The sequence below is a fragment of the Balaenoptera physalus genome (assembly GCF_965194825.1).
Source record: "Balaenoptera physalus genome assembly, chromosome: 11".
Lineage (NCBI taxonomy): Eukaryota > Metazoa > Chordata > Mammalia > Artiodactyla > Balaenopteridae > Balaenoptera > Balaenoptera physalus.
In genome coordinates, this window is record NC_138896.1 from 4,860,848 (window position 1) to 4,878,596 (window position 17,749).

Genomic DNA, 17,749 nt, shown 5'->3' on the forward strand with positions numbered 1-17,749 from the left:
CGCCTCCGAGAAAGATCTCCTTCCCTGATGAGAGAGGTGCAGGAGGAGGAGGCCCTTTGCCAAGGCTCCCCTCGCCTCCTGCTTGGGACCCCGCGGTACGAGAGGCCCCACCAGCACCTCAAACTCAGCTCGCGGAAACACGACTCACCTCTCACCAGCAACTCCCCTGCGTGTTCCTGTTCTCTGTTTCTGACACGCCTCCTCTCCCTGGATCGAGACCTCGGAGTGATCCGTGACAGCCCTCTCACTCCCACGTTCAATCCCTTACCACATTTTACTCACTGCTCCTTTTCTGTTTCTCTCTACCTGTCCCTTTCATTTACATCAATGATCTTTGTTTTTGTCTTGACTTCAATACTAGTCAAGGCTCTCTGGTTGCCAGAAAGAAATGACCAGTCAACCTGAGGGGGTTCTTCAAAGGCACGAGGGCGTGTCACTGACACAGAAACGGAAATGCAGCCGGGCCTCGTGGGAAATGAGGTTAGACCTGAAAAGGCTTTGGGGATACGGTTCCAGCTCACTTTTCCTCCTCTGGGGCCATCTGGCCTTTTCTCTTTGTCCTGTTCTCCTGCTTTTCTCTACCTCGATTGTTTATGTTTCAAAGTGATTATCCCAACCCCTAATGTGCTCTGCAATCTAAACACAGCCTCTCATTTTGTTCAAATTCTGGAGAGAGAGGCTTGATGGACCACTGGCCAGCTGGTAGATTGGACCAGCCTCGCCAGGAGGCCAGCTTTGATGCCAGCATCTGGATTAGTCCAGGTGGCGTCGTGGTGATAATGGTGACCCCTGGGTGTGCTCCTTCATTCCCAGACAGCAGGGCTGTTAGGGAGGCACCTCACAATATTCTATGACAGCCGTTTCTAGAAGTCGGGGGCAAGCACTAGTGGCACATCTAAAACCAAGATTTTACCTTTGTGTTATGAAACGAGGAAAATAACAGGTAGGTGTGTGTGTGTCTGTTGGGAGGAGGGATCATATGTTGATAGACGGTTCCTGATGTCCTTTTTGGGAAAGACTGTCATTTATACAGAGATAATGTCTTCTCTGTTTATGGAGGATGACATGTCTTTTCACTTATGAAACAACAGTGGCTTAGATGGTTGTTGTTGTTTGTGCCATTATTTAGCAAACTAAAATGTTGGGACACCTATGTCAGTCCCTTAAATTTGGGGGGAAACTTGGCTGGTTCATAAAATCCAAATGTCTTGGAAACATTATACCATGTCTTGGCTCTTTTAATAGCTTCCTAAATGGTCTCTCTACTCTCAAGATCTCTTCCCCATCTATCTTGGACATCATTGTCAAGTTAATCTCTCTAGAACGTATTTTAATATATTATTTCCTTGTTGAAATCTTCAAGGGCTTTGCAATGAATATGAAATACAATAGACAGTCTTTGACCTCTAAAAACCAGCTTCAACTGCATTCCCAGCCCTTTCCCACTGCCCCTGCCCAACCTGCCATGTGTCCCACACGAGGCCCCTCACCCTTCTTAACCCGCCCCTTCCCATGCTGTGCCCACACTTTCCATCCCACCTCCGTGAAGCCCTCTGATGCTCTCAGCTAAAACGAATCTCTCCTGACTCTGAATTCTTTTATTAAAACATGTATACCTTCTCAGGACACTTACTACATTCTGTATCATCATGTGGTACTTTGTGCATTTCCTATATACCCCACTAATTACAAACCCTTGGGGGTGACCGCCTTGCCTATGGAGCAAGTGGGTAAAGATGGAGTCACACAACACAGGATTCAAGCATGGCTCTGTTCTCTGTGATTTTAGGGAACCTCCATTCCCTCGTCTCTAAACTGGAGAGCATAGTACCAGCTGCTCGGGCCATGGTGAGGTGAGCGAGATTAGCCACGCAAAGTCCCTGGGCTGTTGTCACTGAATAACAAAAGTGGTCATTTCCTTCCTCGTTGGCACACCGTAGACACTCACAAAACGTCTGTCCAACCCAGAACCTCATGAATAAGTCAAAAGTCACGCCTATTGAGGCCCAATATGGGATCTCGCTACACAATTAACATTTGTATGTGACTCATAATGTTACCAATCGGTAGAAATTGATAAGAGGCCAGCCGAGAAATTCAGGCAAGGCTTTATTGGGATTCGCGCTGCAGCAGAAGGGAACGAAAACAAGTTAACAGGTTCCCTTGCTTGCTCCCCAGGGGCGCTGGTCTCTTAAATGGGGTGAGGCTGGGGGCAGGTCAGTGGGTGGAGCTGGAGGGGTGGCTTAGGTGGCCTGCCCACCCTCTTGGTGGTGCTGTGTGCAGGATCACGCACAGGACCCTGCTTTTTTCCCCAGCACCTGAGAAGTGGCAGTTGGGTCTTGGCCTTTCTGTATCTTGTTGTTCATAACTTGCCCCAACTGTTCATGCATGCAGTTGTTTTCAGTCCTTCATAGTTTCTTTGTATTCTGCTGCTGGAGGAGACGTGTGTCCAGATGCAAGCACTGCAGCAAACGGTCCCAGGTCCCAGGTCCCAGCCTGTCTCAATAACTTACCTCTGAGGAAGATTCCAGTAGAAGAGTTTGGAAACATTTGAGCAACACAGCACTTTGGAAGGAGAGCCCTGCTTCCCAAGGTGACCACCTCAAAGGACAACGCTCACGTGGAAACCTGTGCCCTGAAACGTTTTGTTTTTAAAATGTGGTTCCTCTCTTTTGCGGCCACACCTCATAAATGTATCTATTTGGTTTTGACTATCTCTCTGTTCTCTGCTCAAACTTGGCAGACTGGCTCACCTTAGTGGCTCAAAATCAAGCAGAAAGTTTGGGAGATACAGAAACATCTGGATGGACATCTACCGCTGAACTTCTTGTTAAGCAAAAATAGACATTCTTATGAGAGAAGCCACTTTTTATTATTTGCAGCTGAAAAGATCCTAACAGATACAAACACAAGAAGCGACCTTACCCGGTTGTTTTATAACCGGAAAGTGGGCTGAGACCACAGAGCATGTTTCAGGATGCCCACGGGGAAGGTGAGATGGAGGAGGCACAGGACCTCAGTGACACTCACTAGCGTGTGTGCATCAGGCACTATTCTAAACTCTGGATGTGCTTAGTCTCTCATGGTCCTCGCAGCATCTTATGGGACAGGAGGTGGTACTGAGCCTTTTACAGGAGAGGAAACTAAAGTGCTGAGAAGTAAGATCAATGCCCAAGGTCACACAGCAGCAGGAGGAATGGCAGGATTTGCTCCCAGGAGGGCAGACTCTAGGACCCAACACCTGCTTTATCACTACTCCATCAGGCCTCCCTAGCGACAGAAGGTCCTCCCAGATGCCATCATTTGGGGGCTGATCTGGCCTGAAAGTGTCCACAGTCTTCCCTTTTGGTCTCATTTCTACAGGGGAAAAAAATGAAGACTAAGCGTGAAACGTGCAGGGTGCCTCTTCCGTGCCTCAGGCGCACGTTTGCTCTAGTTAATTTCACCCCTTCCTCTCCATCTCCGGCTGCCCCTCCCTGCTCAGCCCGGCCCCGCAAGGCTCACTGCCTCCCCATCTCTGCCCCCTTTTTGCCCCCGGCTGCCCTGCTAGCCTCACCATGTGCAAGCCTGGATCCCCACACCGCTCTTCTAGATGTTTCCTTCGAGTCCAGGTATTCCACCCTAGACAGCCTCCAGAGATGACACGGGAGGTTGGGAGGAAAAATCAAAGCAACTGAGAAGAGTTAGAAAAACTAGTATGCAAACTCCCTTATCCCTACTCAATAAACAGCCACTAAAATCATGGTGACTATACCTAATTTTTAAAAATGTGTTCAGGGCTTCCCTGGTGGCGCAGTGGTTAAGAATCCGCCTGCCAATGCAGGGGACACGGGTTCAAGCCCTGGTCCGGGAAGATCCCACATGCCGCGGAGCAACTAAGCGCGTGCGCCACAACTACTGAGCCTGCGCTGTAAAGCCCGTGAGCCACAACTACTGAGCCCACGTGCCACAACTACTGAAGCCCGCACGCCTGGAGCCCGTGCCCTGCAACAAAAGAAGCCACCGCCATGAGAAGCCCGCACACCGCAACAAAGAGTAGCCCCTGCTCGCCACAACTAGAGAAAGCCCACGCGCAGCAACGAAGACCAAACGCAGCCAAAAATAAATAAGTTTTAAAAAAATAAAAATAATAAAATAAATTAAAATGTGTTCAATTCTATGCATTTAAGGCTTACTAACACTCAAACACTACAGTTAAGATGTATTTAATGCATATTAATTTAGAAAAATAAAAGCTCGCAGACACAGTAGTAACAGATTTAGAGCATCCGTTCTGAGCAAAGCGTGTGTTCCTTTCCAGCTAAGCAAGTGTAGCAGCCAGAGCTCTGCTTGGTCCAGAGAGGCGGAGTCAGCAGCAACACTCTAGGACCTGGGGCTTCTGCTCCTTAGCTTTTCTGAATGTCCTTCTTGCCTGTCTCTGGGGGTGAGGTATTGACCCTCCACACCAGGCACAAAGAATGCCTCCTCAAGTCCCCAGGACATAGGACTTTCTCGCCATATCTCAGAACAGCCTGGGTCGTTGTATAATCTTTCCTTTGCAACTTTGAAAGGAAGAGAATTCACTTTATTCCTCCTTGGAATCCTCACCCTCTCCCCACCCTGTCCTTCAAAACTCATAGCCCTGATGCTGGTCAAAGAGACCCTGGAAGCTGGATGAACAGATAAGAGCTGCAGGGATGGCAGAGTTCACCATGGGTGAAAACGTTTGTCCACTCAAGGACGTGGCTTTGCTCACAGCCGTTCCATGGTCTCATCCTTACCCATCCCCTCTACGTTCCAATTATAAAGGGACATGGAGATGGAAAGAGTCTCAGCAATAATACAACATCCTTCCTCAGACATTCCTTTTCTGCCATTCAAAAAACTGGCTTCTTGGCTTTTATGTGACAGGAAAGTTTTGCAAGAACCAACTGTGATTCTAAGAAAAGATTTTGCTCAGCAAAGTGAAAGTCCTCCCATCGCTGCCTGCAAACTGCTGACAACGTCCCCTATGCCGCCCCGAGAGACGAGGAGGAGCCCCAGCCCAGCACCAGGGCGCTGACCTGCTGTGCATCTTGCCCCACCCAGGAAAAAACGGGTGGTGGCGTGAAGAGGGCCAGGGCTGGAGCCCCAGGGCTTGGAGAGGGAGAGAGCGGCCAGCAGCCAACCTCTGCAGCTGCTGTTTCCTCTGCCCAGATGCCTCCCTAGTCCCTTTACCCACACATATGCAGCTCACCCTTAAGAGAAAACTCACATGCCGATGCCACCTCCTCCGGGAAGTCTTCCATGGATCCTTCCAGCAAGAATTAACCACCTTTTCCATTATTCTCCCCAGGACCCTTTGTTTGTAGCCCCAGTCTACTCTGTATTTTTGTTATATCTGTCGGCGCATTAGGCCCTCCCGCTGGTCATCAAACCCTTCAGGTCAGTGCCTGTGTCTGAACCATTTTGTTGCTTCTTCCCCATCCACACACCTTCTCCCTCTCCAATCTCTCTCTCTGTCCCTCTCTCTGCCTCTCCATTTCTCTCTGTCTCTCCATCTCTCTGTCTCTGTCTCTCTCTCACACATACACACAACAGGGCTTGTCCCCAGAACTTTTTGAAGGACGCTTCAAGTAGCACAGAGGATCTGTCCTCCACTTCCACAAGGAAGTGTGACTAATTCCCTCCAGTGCTTAAAGGGGGAAGCGAGTTTCCAATTCGACCTGAAATATAAATATGAGTTTAAACCACACCAGCCCTGATCCCTTTTATGGCACAAGGAAATATTCCTCCCCCTTGGGACAACTGCATTTTCCAAGTCACCTTCAAAAATAAAACACTTGCATTAAAAACAAATCAGAATAGTTGCACCTTTTTTTGGTAATTGACTTTCCAACCATATTACTTGCGCACAGTCACGTTTCTGGGACTCGGCATCATCCTGCTGAAAACCAGAGAAGCCTTGGAGAAACACCCCCCGCCCCGACTAATTTACAAGCGTGGAAACCAAGGCCGTGAAAGATGCGGTGACCTGACCGTGTCCGCTCAGCCTGTTGGTGGCCAGGCCGGGACTTGGGCCCAGGCCCCTGGCTCTGCTCTCTTATTGGCTGGGAGTTCGCTGGACAATGGTTTCTGTTGAGTTTTCCATTTTAAAAGCAGAAGTGAACATTTCAAGTTTTCCGGTCCTGTCCAGCCTCAAGATTCAACTAGTAAAACAGGAAAAAGAGATTGGAACAGGGGAACATCACTTCCCCTCTGACGCCTGTGAGCTCCGAGACCCTGGGCGTTGGTGGGATGGGGCGGAGGGGGGCTTGCTGTGGCCTGTCCTCCAGCCCCAGACCTGCTGTCTTCAATCCCGTCCTCCGTTTAGACAGCTGGGCTGTGCTCAGTCATGACACGGGGGAGACCCCTCTGCTCTCCGGGGCAGAGGAAGGGAAAGAGGCCATTTGATGCCCCCGGTCTCGCAAGATAAACGGCACAAAGGCACCAGTGTGTGGCTGCGGCCCGGGCGGCGCAGCAAGGATGTGGCAGGGCCTGGAGGGGCTGGAGCACGATGGGGGAGGACAGGAAGGGTCAGAGAAGGAACTCGAAAAGCATCAGCGCACGGCTGCCGCCAGGAACCAGCCGACCACAGGGCAGGATGTGAACGAATGAATGAACGAGCAGGGGGAGTTACACCCCCACCTGCCTCCCCCCTCGGTCTCGGGTGTCTCCCGCATCAGTTTATCCACCTGACACTGTGGGATGAGGCGTGCCACGCAGGCGGGTGGCGACGGGAGCGCAGGCCGAGGCCGGCCATGGCTCAGGCTGCGGCCGCGCACGCACCACACAGACGTGACCAGCCGGGTCTGGGCGGCCCGGACTCGACCACAAAGCCCCTCCCCGCGTCTCGCAGCCCTTCCGGCCCCTCCGCTCCTCGTCCCCGTACTTCCAGCATGCTGACTCAGCCACAGCCTCGTCCCGCACCCCCGACCCACCTGGGACGGGGTGACCTCACTGCCTCTCCTCACCCCAGTCGCCCCTCTGTAAGCCCTTCACCCGGCCCTCCCCGCGTGGCACCGCTGGGCTCCCCCCTCCCCCCGCGCCCAAGGCCACTGCTTCACGCACACCCCTCCCCGCCACCTCCTGCAATAAATCAGGGAGCCACCCCAGCAGGCTGTGCGAGGTCCTCGGGGTCACCAGCAAGCTGGCGACAGAGCCATCATCACTACCTGCAGGCTCAGGATGCCCTTTCCTCTGGCCACGAACTCCTTTGCTGGGGGAAACGGTTGAGGGATATTATTCTTTAAGAAAAAGTTTAAAGGGAATAGATGTGAGGGAATGCCTAGGAAGGGGGGTAGGTGGGGATCGGGGCGTGGGGGAGCTGTGACTAAGGCATCCTGCTGAGATGGGGGTGGGTTCAGAGCAGCCCCTTCCGTCCACTGCGGAACCTGGCAAGCCCCTCCTCGTGTCCAGCACGCCCGCCCACTGGGGCTTGTCGGCCACGTGGACAAACAGAAGCACACCGCCAGCCGCCGGCCCCGCTGGGCACCTGGAAGGCCTGCGGTCCTGCCCGCCGGCCGCGCTCGCGGACCGCAGCTGCAGGGAAGCACGTGCCCGGCGTTGCTGGGGTCCGTCCGCGTTCGACGGCGGCACCAGCAAGCTGCCCGCAAGGAATCGGGCCGAGGGCACGGAAGGAAGCAGACGTTGCTCAGGGCGAGCCAGGACCTTCCCTCCAACCCAGTCAGGTCTACGTCATCCTCCTTTTCCAGACGTGGAAACCGAGGCTCAGAGAGGCTGTCGCCCGCGGACGGAGGCTGCACAGTAACCGGGGGAGCCGGGTCCGAACCCCTTCTCATCACACCGCCGGCCCCGCCCTCCGGGAGCCGAGCTGCCGGGCAGCCCCGTGATGATTCGACGATTTGGTATCTAAAGTCACTTCCTGCTCGCAGGTCTCCAAGCCCCTCCCTGATTCCCACTGCCTCAGGCGGGGAACCCAGAAAGTGCAGAAACCTTTCCTGGTGCCGGACACACCCCACGACGCAGGCCCGGGGCTGGGTGGGTGCTTCTATTGTGAGAGCATCCTGTGGGGCTTCTCCTGGGGCTGAAGGAGGGTGCAGCGAGACCAGCAGAGGCTGCGCTGGCTGGGAAACTGGGCGGTTCCTGTTCAGGCAGGTCTGGGGAAGTTTCAGGTCAGGAACTGCCAGGTGGGCAGGGGGCTTCTCTTCACAGGCTGCTCGGTCATGATGCACGTGGGGGAGGCCAAAGCCGGCCCACCCGATGGAACCGTGTCTCTGAAGGTCCTGCTGCCCTAGGAGACGTAATGGCCCGAGACGAGTGGGGATGCTTAGTTCGGCCTTAATTTCCAGCAGACCGGATACTCCTTTGGTCTTTCTCCCCAGAAGCCTCTTAGACACAGGAAGGGCCATTTCGGGGTGCAGGGGGGCCACAGAGGATCCCGAGTTGACGCCAGGCTGATGGGGTAAATCCCCACCTGGCAACCCTGGGAGGAATCTGCCTGACTTCTTAGTCTGAGAGTGTGTGAGGGCAGTGAGGCAGAAGGTAGGTGTGGGTGGGTATCTGCCTGCCTGGGTTTCAGGGCAGGGGTCGCTGGGATGATGAGGTCAAGGTCAGTGTGAGGTGTGTGCAGCCCTGGCCGGAAAGAACCCACCCTCGCATTCATCTTCCTCTCTTGCCATCAGAAAGTCTGTGGTTTCCATGGAAACCGAGAGCCCAGACTGGGAGTTGGGGGGAGCCTCTTGCCCCTCTTTCTGTATCTGCATTCACCCCCTTTCTCACTTCCCCGCTCCTCCCTTGTCCTTCCTGCACATCTGCCTTCCCCTGGGGTGCCCCCCATTCATGCACCCCAGTCTCCTCCCCTCCCCCAACATCACTGCTTGTGGCCATTTGCAATAAGGACACACAGTGGGGACACTGCTGTGCCAGCTCAGAGCCCCTCAACCTTGGCTGGCGTGGCACAAACCGCCAGTCGGTCCCAGTGTTCTGTTCTACCCATCTGCCAGTTTTCAACTGAGCAGAAAACCACCCAGGAAAATGATGATGCTTTATATCTCAGTATGGTGCTAGGACTAAGTTCTGGCCAAAGGGAGGCCAGCAAGGAGGTCGTGTACAAACTTTCTTCTTCATTTTCCTTGGTAGGAGGTATGTGGACGTGATGGCTGGGGCCCATGCAGCCATTCTGGCCTGTGAAATACGTCAGTTTGTACACCTCCCAAGATTTGCTCAGCCGTGGTTTCCTCTGCTCTTTGCCACTAATGATCCTCTGAGAGGGTCACCTGACACCCACCGCACTCTAGCACACCACAGAGGGTTTCGATTTTTTTTTTTTTAATTTATTTTTTGGTTGTGTTGGGTCTTCGTTTCTGTGCGAGGGCTTTCTCTAGTTGCGGCAAGTGGGGGCCACTCTTCATCACGGTGCGCGGGCCTCTCACTGTCGCGGCCTCTCTTGTTGCGGAGCACAGGCTCCAGACGCGCAGGCTCAGTAGTTGTGGCTCACGGGTCTAGTTGCTCCGCGGCATGTGGGATCTTCCCAGACCAGGGCTCGAACCCGTGTCCCCTGCATTAGCAGGCAGATTCTCAACCACTGCGCCACCAGGGAAGCCCTCGATTTTTTAAAGAGAGGTTCGTTGAGTTCCATTCCACCTTGTGGGCGAGGTCATAGTGCCCGAAATTTCCCCTGCTTGGTGGGGTCGGGCCCATTGTAGCAGGTGTTCCTGGTTCTATACGCTGCTCCAGACCTCGAGTCAGAGGCCTCTCACCTCCTGCCCTACGGCTTCCCCGTTGCTGCTGATGAGCAGACACCAGGGGACCTGCTCTCCAGGTCCACTGACTCACCTGGCCGGGCCGTTGGGCTGCAGATGGAGACGTGTGAGTCGACAGCCCCGCTGGCCGCTGCTCACTCACCAGCCGGCCCCTTGCGCCCTGGTTCAGCTGTGGACGCTTCTGCTGCTGTCCAGGGCTCTGACTTTCCCGAGCAGGAGAGGCAGACATCGCCCCCTGGAAGGTGGGGTCCTGATGCCCTGTGAAGCCCACGTGGACCAATGGGAGCTGGGCAGACAGATTCTTCTCCCCTCCTCCTCTGGTCCAAGCCCCAAGGGGCCTTTCTGGAGTCACCCCCCCCCCCCCACACACACACACACAGGGAACAAAACCACTGGCCGCGTCTGTGACCACCAGCTCTTCGTGTCTCCCTCCCTCCTCCTTGGCCTCACCTCCCCCTCGCTTCCCGGGGTCACACTGCCACTGAAGTACTGATACGTCTGCTTTGGCCTCAAGCTCTGGTTTCCAGAGCACCTGGGCTGAAACAGGGAGACGCTCGGAGGATGGCAAAGAAGGTGGGGGGAGCCAGAGCACCAAGAATCTGGAGAATCTGGGAGCGGCTGCACCCACCCTGGACCACGTGCCCCTCAGCTTTGTATCTGAGAAACCAATGTCTAGTCTATTTAAGCCACAGCTATTTTGGATTTTCTGCAACCTGCAACCTTACCCTAAGACACACAACTGCCCTTACCCTAAGACACACAACCTTACCCTAAGACGCACACGAGGACCACCTCCGGGCAGCAGTTCCCCGGGGACTTCTTTCTCTGGCACAACATTAAAATACTTCTAATCCCTTTCCTTCCCATTTCACTTTCACTGGCGATGCCTTATTTTCATGCACACGGCATTCCTACCTGGGAGGTCGAACAGTTGTGATTATTCCTTTCCCTTCTCCATCCCTTCCTACCCAATTTCCTGCTTAAAGGATAAGGAAACGAGATCTCTTCGAAGATACATGATTTGCCTACAGGCAGGAGCTAATGAGAGAAAACCACTGTCCTTCTGGCTTCCAGGCCATGAAGCCAGGCTGCATCATCACCGCGTCCCCACCCTTCAGAGGTCACACGGTCTGGGAGTCACCGAATTTCCAGCTCTCCTTACACCACAGACCGCCTCTCCTGCCCCTTTAAAGTTAGAAGTGGCCTGGGGTCTGGCCGAGATCAAAGCAGTGCACACAGAGGTGATATGTGTCCTGACAGGAGCTCTAGAAAGCAGTGGTGATTCACCAGGCATCTCTTTACATCTGGCCTGGGGACCAGCAGACCTGGGGATGGGGCTTGGTCTGGCTGCCCCACTCCTGGGGTGAGGCTGGTGTGGAGAAGGGCCCCGACCCACTCATAGTGGATGTGTAGTGAGAAAGAGAAATAAACCTTTTGGGTTTTACGCCACTGAGACTTGGGGAGGGAGGGGTGTTGTTTACCGCAGGATAACCCAGCCCATCCTGACTAACACACGCATTCAATGGGCAAGTCAAGTCCAGAGATTTGGGCTTATTTTGATTTGTTTTCAAAGGAGACAAATGGAAGCGAGTTTTATTAAATATCAAAGATCTTCTCAAATTCCGACAACCCTGAGACCCTGGGGAAGGGCGTGTCCGCTTGGCTGAAGCGTTCACAGCGAGGGTTCTGAAAAGGCTTCGCGATTAAAACCAAGGATGCGCTTCATTTCTGGGCTCGCAGTCCCACGCCAAGTAGAGTTTCCAGGTTTCGGCCATCACGTGGCCCTTTCTAGGGCCCCATGTGACAGTCAGCTAGACATTCGGACCGATCAAAGTGCGTTTAAAAATATGCTTTTTAAGCTGCAAGGAATTCATAGTTTCATACTTACGAAGAGACAAGTGACCCAATAAAGGCAATAACTACATCTCATGCTGTCCTCCAACTCCGTAAGGAAATCTCACTCCACTCGCTGCCCCTTGAGTGGAGAGAGCTGGGAAAAGGGGAAATAAATCCATTCCTCCTTAAAATCCCTCAGCCTAAAAAAAAAAAAAAAAAAAATCCCTCAGCCTGTCTGGAAGCAGCACAGCTCCTGGGAAAACGATGGGCTGATCCCCTTTTTAGTGGCTCCGGATGCACATTAAGGATGGGAAGAGGGGCTCTTCCTCCTTGGGGGACAGGGTAACCCCACACAAGCCTCCCTTTCTCTGTGAAACCACGCCAAGACCCGGGCTGCATTTCCTGTCCAAACGCTGGGCCCAGGAGGATTAAACACTTCAACAAGGACACAGAATCATCACTCAAAATAGTAAGCTCTTTGCTTAAGAAAAGGGACTTGGGGCTCCACTGAGCTTGCAGTCGTTGCGAACCTTTGAGCGCTGCAGCTCTCTTTGGAGTGAACGCTGGCCTGGTCCAGGGCCCGCAGGACGGTCCCCTCACGCCCAGCCCTGTGTGGCCTCTGCCTGCCCATCTATCTTCTCTCTCTTTGCAGCCCTTCCGACTACTCCAAGCCCACCTCCTCCAAGCAACTCCGAGCTACTCATCTCTCTGCTGGCCGTAAAACAGTACTTTATTTCAAGCCAGTAACAGTATCCCTAACACTTAACTACATAATTAATAGTCCCATGTGTGTCATTTCATTATCCAACTTCATTATAAATTGCGCAGGGCAGGAATCAGGCCTCATTTACTTTTATTTTCATCCTGTACTCCCCACAAGGATTTATTTCTGGGGGCAAGATAGTCATTCAACAAACACGCTGCTTCATTTCACATGGTATTTGAGCCCAAGGCTGTTTCCTATTCTTAACTTTTTAGAACAGGTTTTGAGAGTCAAAGCACCAACAACTCACTCTTCAGAGATATTTTATCTGGGCACAGCTGGCTGCCAAGCGCCAGTTTTCTAAAAATTGTAAACCCACTTCTTTTGGGGGAGTGAAATGGCCCACACGTGTCTGATTCTTTTATACTGAAAAAAGTGAGTGTCCAAGGAAAATTAAAAGACCTTTCCAAGACTGAAAGCATCAAAACTAAATTTAGAAAAACTCTGAAACTCCTGCACACAGATTCCAGTGCCTCTATCCTAAGCTACCATCACCTGTCATCCCAACTGAATTACTGTGAGAGGGTCCTAATTCACCTGCTGCCCTGTAGGGTAATTCCCCTACTGGGGAGGGCTGGCCACTGGGATGTCTTCTCTCTAAAATACAAACCTAGTTGAACAAGACCCCTCCTTAAAATCTCTCGATGCTCTCCAAGTGCCTTAGTGTGTCCCATAAACCCTGCTTACTTCCTACAAACCTACCCTCCCCTCCCCAGGGACCAAGACTTATTACAGAGCTTTGGCAAGTGCCCTGGGCTCTCGCCCGGAGTCCTGTATACAGTCAGCCCTCCTCCTGCCCGCAGGGAATTGGTTCCAAGACCCCAGCAGATACCAAAATCTTCTGGATGCTCGAGTCCCTTTCATAAAATGGCACTGTACAGTTGGCCCTCTGTATCTGCAGTTGGTTGAAAACTTGGATACAGAGGGCTCACAGTGTTTTCAAAAGGCCTTTGCCTGGGAGGCCTTCCTCACGCCCTCTCTTCTTACCTCGGCCAGCTCCTACACTCTCTGCTGCAATTCAGAAATCAGCCACCTCCCTTAAGCCTCCAAGACGGAGTCCAGAGGCCCCAGCCCTGCACAGGTTAGCACAACGCACGAGGACAGGCTGCTTCCTTGTCAACATCCCTCCCTGGACAGAAGGATTGGACACAGCAGAGGGACAGCTCTTACCCACTACTGAGCTGGCACGCAGGCCGAATCACCTGCACCCCGCACTACTTCATCCTTGTCTCTCTCTTCTTGTGGGGGGATGAGCATTGGGAGGTAGGGAGCAGCTGGGTCACAGGTAAAGTTAACTTTAAATAAGTTAAAAATGCATGTGGTGAGACCCCACGATACAAGAAGTCGTAAGAAAAGGAAAACAATATCAACAAATACAGTCAATGGACTTGTGTCCATGCACATTTGAGTTACCCAGCAGGGCTTGGCCAAAAGAGTGTTTTAAAGGGAGATAGAAACAATTTAAAAATAGCACCAGCCATTCTGGGCACGAGAGGAAACTGGGACATGAGAGCTGCTGCCCTTCCAGCCAGGGTACCTTCCAGGCTGGTCACTGCCTGAGTAAAAGGCAGCATCCTTGGGGACAACTTAAGGGGAGCTCTAAGATTTCTCCTTTACTCGCCAACTTTACGACCTAGCACTGAATGACCTAACCCTCTTTCCGGGAAAAGGCAGATTTTTTTCCAGCACACATGGCGTTCGGAGCCTGAGACGCTGGGCTCTGAACGGAAGAGGATGGAAGATTCTGGAAGAGCCACCACAGGGACTGCAGAAACCTCGAGGGCAGACTTAGGCCACACACAGGGGTCTCCTTCCCGAGGCAGCAATGCTGCAGAGAATGGGTCACAGAGCAAGTGCGTTTGGGGCAGGAGGGTGGGCTCGTGCCCCGCGGACCCCCGTGGCCGCCAGAAGGCTGCTGAGAGCTTCCTTCTCCTGGGTGGTCCGTTAGTCCCAGACTCTCATACCCTTTTGAAAAACTATTGTGTCCAGATTTTATTTATTTATTTTCATTTTAACTAGGAGAATTCATTTACTGAATTACGTTCTACATCAGGCCAGGCCAGTGCTTCCTTGTATCAAGTATAGGAATCATGGGGACCCACACCACATAACTGGGGGAATATCAAGAATGTGATTTTTACCGAAAGGGTAGGAGAGGGTCCGGTGTGGCTCTGGTGGCAGCAGTTCTCTCTCCACATAGAAACTGCTGACCTACTAGCCCGTCGGCCTCACTAAATGGGAGGCCCACATCTGTATGGTCCCCTGTATCTCCAGATTCTAGTACAGTGCCTGAGAGAGTAGGTGCTCGGTGAAAAACAATTTTTGTTTTGGTTGAATGGATGGCTAAATATGAAAGAGTGAGCAAACCAATGAAAGAGCAAAGTTCAGGAGAGATAAAGTATTGAACCCCAAAGTATAAACCAGAGGAAGGACTCAAAAGGAAATACGGTGATGGAGGCCCTGTTAGTATCATGAGAGGTGACCAACTCTGCTGTGAGACTGGCAGGAAAGACGAACTTGGGAGACAACAGAAACAAAAGTGTTGAATTGCATCGAATGTCTTAAGGACAAGAAAATACTGGAAATAAATGCCGTAGACCTTCTCTGTGTGCCCGTGAAGTTCTCAGTTTCAAAACGAAGCACAGGAACGGGCCATTTCTTTTCCTGTCTTGGCTTCTATAACCACAGACTCTTTGGCAATCGCCAAGGTGTCGGAGAAGAACCCCACCTGGATTTCCCATCTATTCTTCAAACTCTGCGGAATCAGAGACCACCCTACGTGTTGCAAACCAAGGGGATTTAATACAGGGGGTAGATCACAAATCACTGGAAGGGCTGAGAAAAGGGGGGCAGGAAGATTATCCAGAGATTAAATAATGTTAGGAATCTGCCGTCACACTGGCAATGCCTCGACCCCGCCCCCCGGGGCTGCCCCCAGGCTGCTGGCACCAGCATTACTCTGCAGGAGGTCAGGCCCTCCATTCCCCTGCGGCTGCTGCAGACCCTCTGCTGCCACAGCGTGGAAACCAGGACACCTGAGCAGGGACCAGGAGGCCAAACTTTGCTACCACTGCTGCCACTGCCACTTGCAGAGGAAACAGGACCACTCCTGTCTCCTGCCAATCCCCTGACAGTGCCTGCCACTGGCTGACACCGAAATGACAAGGGACTCTGGGCAATGTAGTTTACAAACTTGCCTGTCCTGGCTCTACAGAAGACAGCATGAAAACGTGGGAACAGAGAGAGGCGGGCAGATACTGAGCACATCCACAGTGTGGGGATGTCGTGTTCTAAGTCACAGGTGTGCACGTGTGGGTGTGTGTGCAGGTATAAGTAAAGGCAGACACACACACACACACACACCCCTATGTCTGAGAGGCAAGGGATTATTATTAAATTAGAATGCCCCCCCTTTCCATCTTGACACGTCTCAAAACAACTGCTTCAATGATGCCTCCGGGCTGGACCACAGAACCTTAACAGCCGGAAGGCTGTGGCCTCTGTCTAGTGATCACTGCTCATTAACACGAGTCCCGGGGATGGGCGGGGGGTCTGATCCTTCCTGGGCCTCCCAGAAGCTCGTGGCAGATCAAGCATGAGGGTTCGGTTCGCTCACAGTACGTGAACAGGCAATCTGTCACTCCCGGTTCCCAGAGGATTTTTAATATTAAAAACAACCTGAATGACAGTATATTTGAGGTAATAAGATTCCCAATACTCTCTTGATTCTGAGAATATTCAAGAGAAACTTTTCCTCCAGAGAGTTTAAATAAGAGACATTTTTAAATGATAAGAACTTTTAAGTAATACAAATAAGAACTATATTAAAGATTCCTCTCTGGAAATCTTTCTAGTAACAAAGAGGAGGCACTAGATGACCTGCTGAGAAGGTGCTTTGCTTTCTTGGTTTGGTTTGGACTGGGGTGTGAGGGAGGGGCTCGTTGATTTCCTTTTTTTTTTTTAATAATTCCACATATTTACAGAAAATATGCAAGAACAGTACAAAGAACTTCTATATCTCCTTCACCCAGATTCCCAATTTTGCCCCATTTGCTTTCTCTCTTTCTCTTTCATCCCCATTACTTCTTTTCTGAACTATTTGAGAGCAAGTTGTAACCCTGATGCCCCATCACTCCTATATACTCCAGGTGTATTTTCCAGGGTGTAGTTCTCAAAAACAAAGGCACTCTCCTACATAATCACAATACAATCATCCACGTCAGGAAATCGGCTCTGATTCAACACTACCATCCAAACCAGAAACCCCATTCAGATCCCACCAATGGTCCCATCAATGTCACCTTTTTCTTTCTGGTCCAAAACCCAATCCAGGATCACGCCTTGTATTTAGTCCCCTTCAATATGAAACTTACAAAGGCGTTCTTTGTCTCCTATGTCCTGGACAATCATAAGAGCACAACCTTTCATTCTGTATCTGACCCTCAGCTGGGCAGCCCGATCTTGTCTCAGGACCAGTCTCAGGCCACACCCTCACACTGGGCACCTCAGGGATGACTTCAGGCCCAGAGCTCCACCACTGGGGCACACTGGGCCTACACGTCTCACCTGTGGGATTTTTACCCTTGGTCACCTGACCAGGTGACCAGCCAGATTTCTCCACCATGAAGTCAGACCACACTCTCCATTGCTAACATAGCTTTAGGGGAGATGCTCCCAGAAGATGCTTTGTGTTCTAATCACAAGACAGCAGTGCCTTTTCTTCATGCTTAACTGGCATCTTCTGCAGATTCCCTTTCGACCCTTCTAGCCCGGTTTGACTTGCTGTACACTTTGACGAAATGCTTTTTGTTCTGCTGAGAGAATGGAAATCCAGGATTTACAGGTTCCTGGATTCCAGTCCTGTCTTAATCTCTCTGAGCCTCAGTTCCCAGATCCACAGAATGGGGTCTAAATGGGCCCTAAATGAGTTTCAAGCTTTCTCCGGCTTTGGCATCACACAATTTAGGTTATAGTTTTGCCTGGAGGTCCCTGCGTCCACACTGTAATTGGCTTCTTGGCAACAGTCCTTCACTTTAGTAATGAGGTGGGTAGTTTGGGGAAAGAAATGTCTCCCGAGTCCCCCAGCACAGGGGCAGAGAAAGGAAGCACGATCCTTAGTCTTCTGTGACCTCTGACCTCCCGGTGGTCACAAACGGGAGCCTCCCCCAACCCCGTCTTACTGAGCCGACTCTTTGGGGAATGATCCCTATACTATTGGCCATTCATGAGCATAGTTTTCACTGCAAGAGAAGAGGTTTTTATGTAATTCCCCATCTGCTTGGTAAACAAAAACAGAGACAGAAAGTAGATTAGCGGTTGCTTATGGCTGGTGGGGAGGGGGACGAGGGGACAGAGGGTGGTAGCTCAAGAGAAATTAAAGAGGTTTCATTTTGAAGTAATAAAAACAGCCTGAAATTGATTGTAGCGG

General features: G+C 51.8%; 1 protein-coding gene across 1 annotated transcript in view; it reads right to left on the reverse strand.

Moving 5' to 3' along the window:
- LOC309637967 (uncharacterized protein) overlaps positions 1–17,749 on the reverse strand; it is an 88,867-nt gene that overhangs the window by 15,618 nt on the left and 55,500 nt on the right. The gene's annotated exons all lie outside the window — the stretch shown is intronic.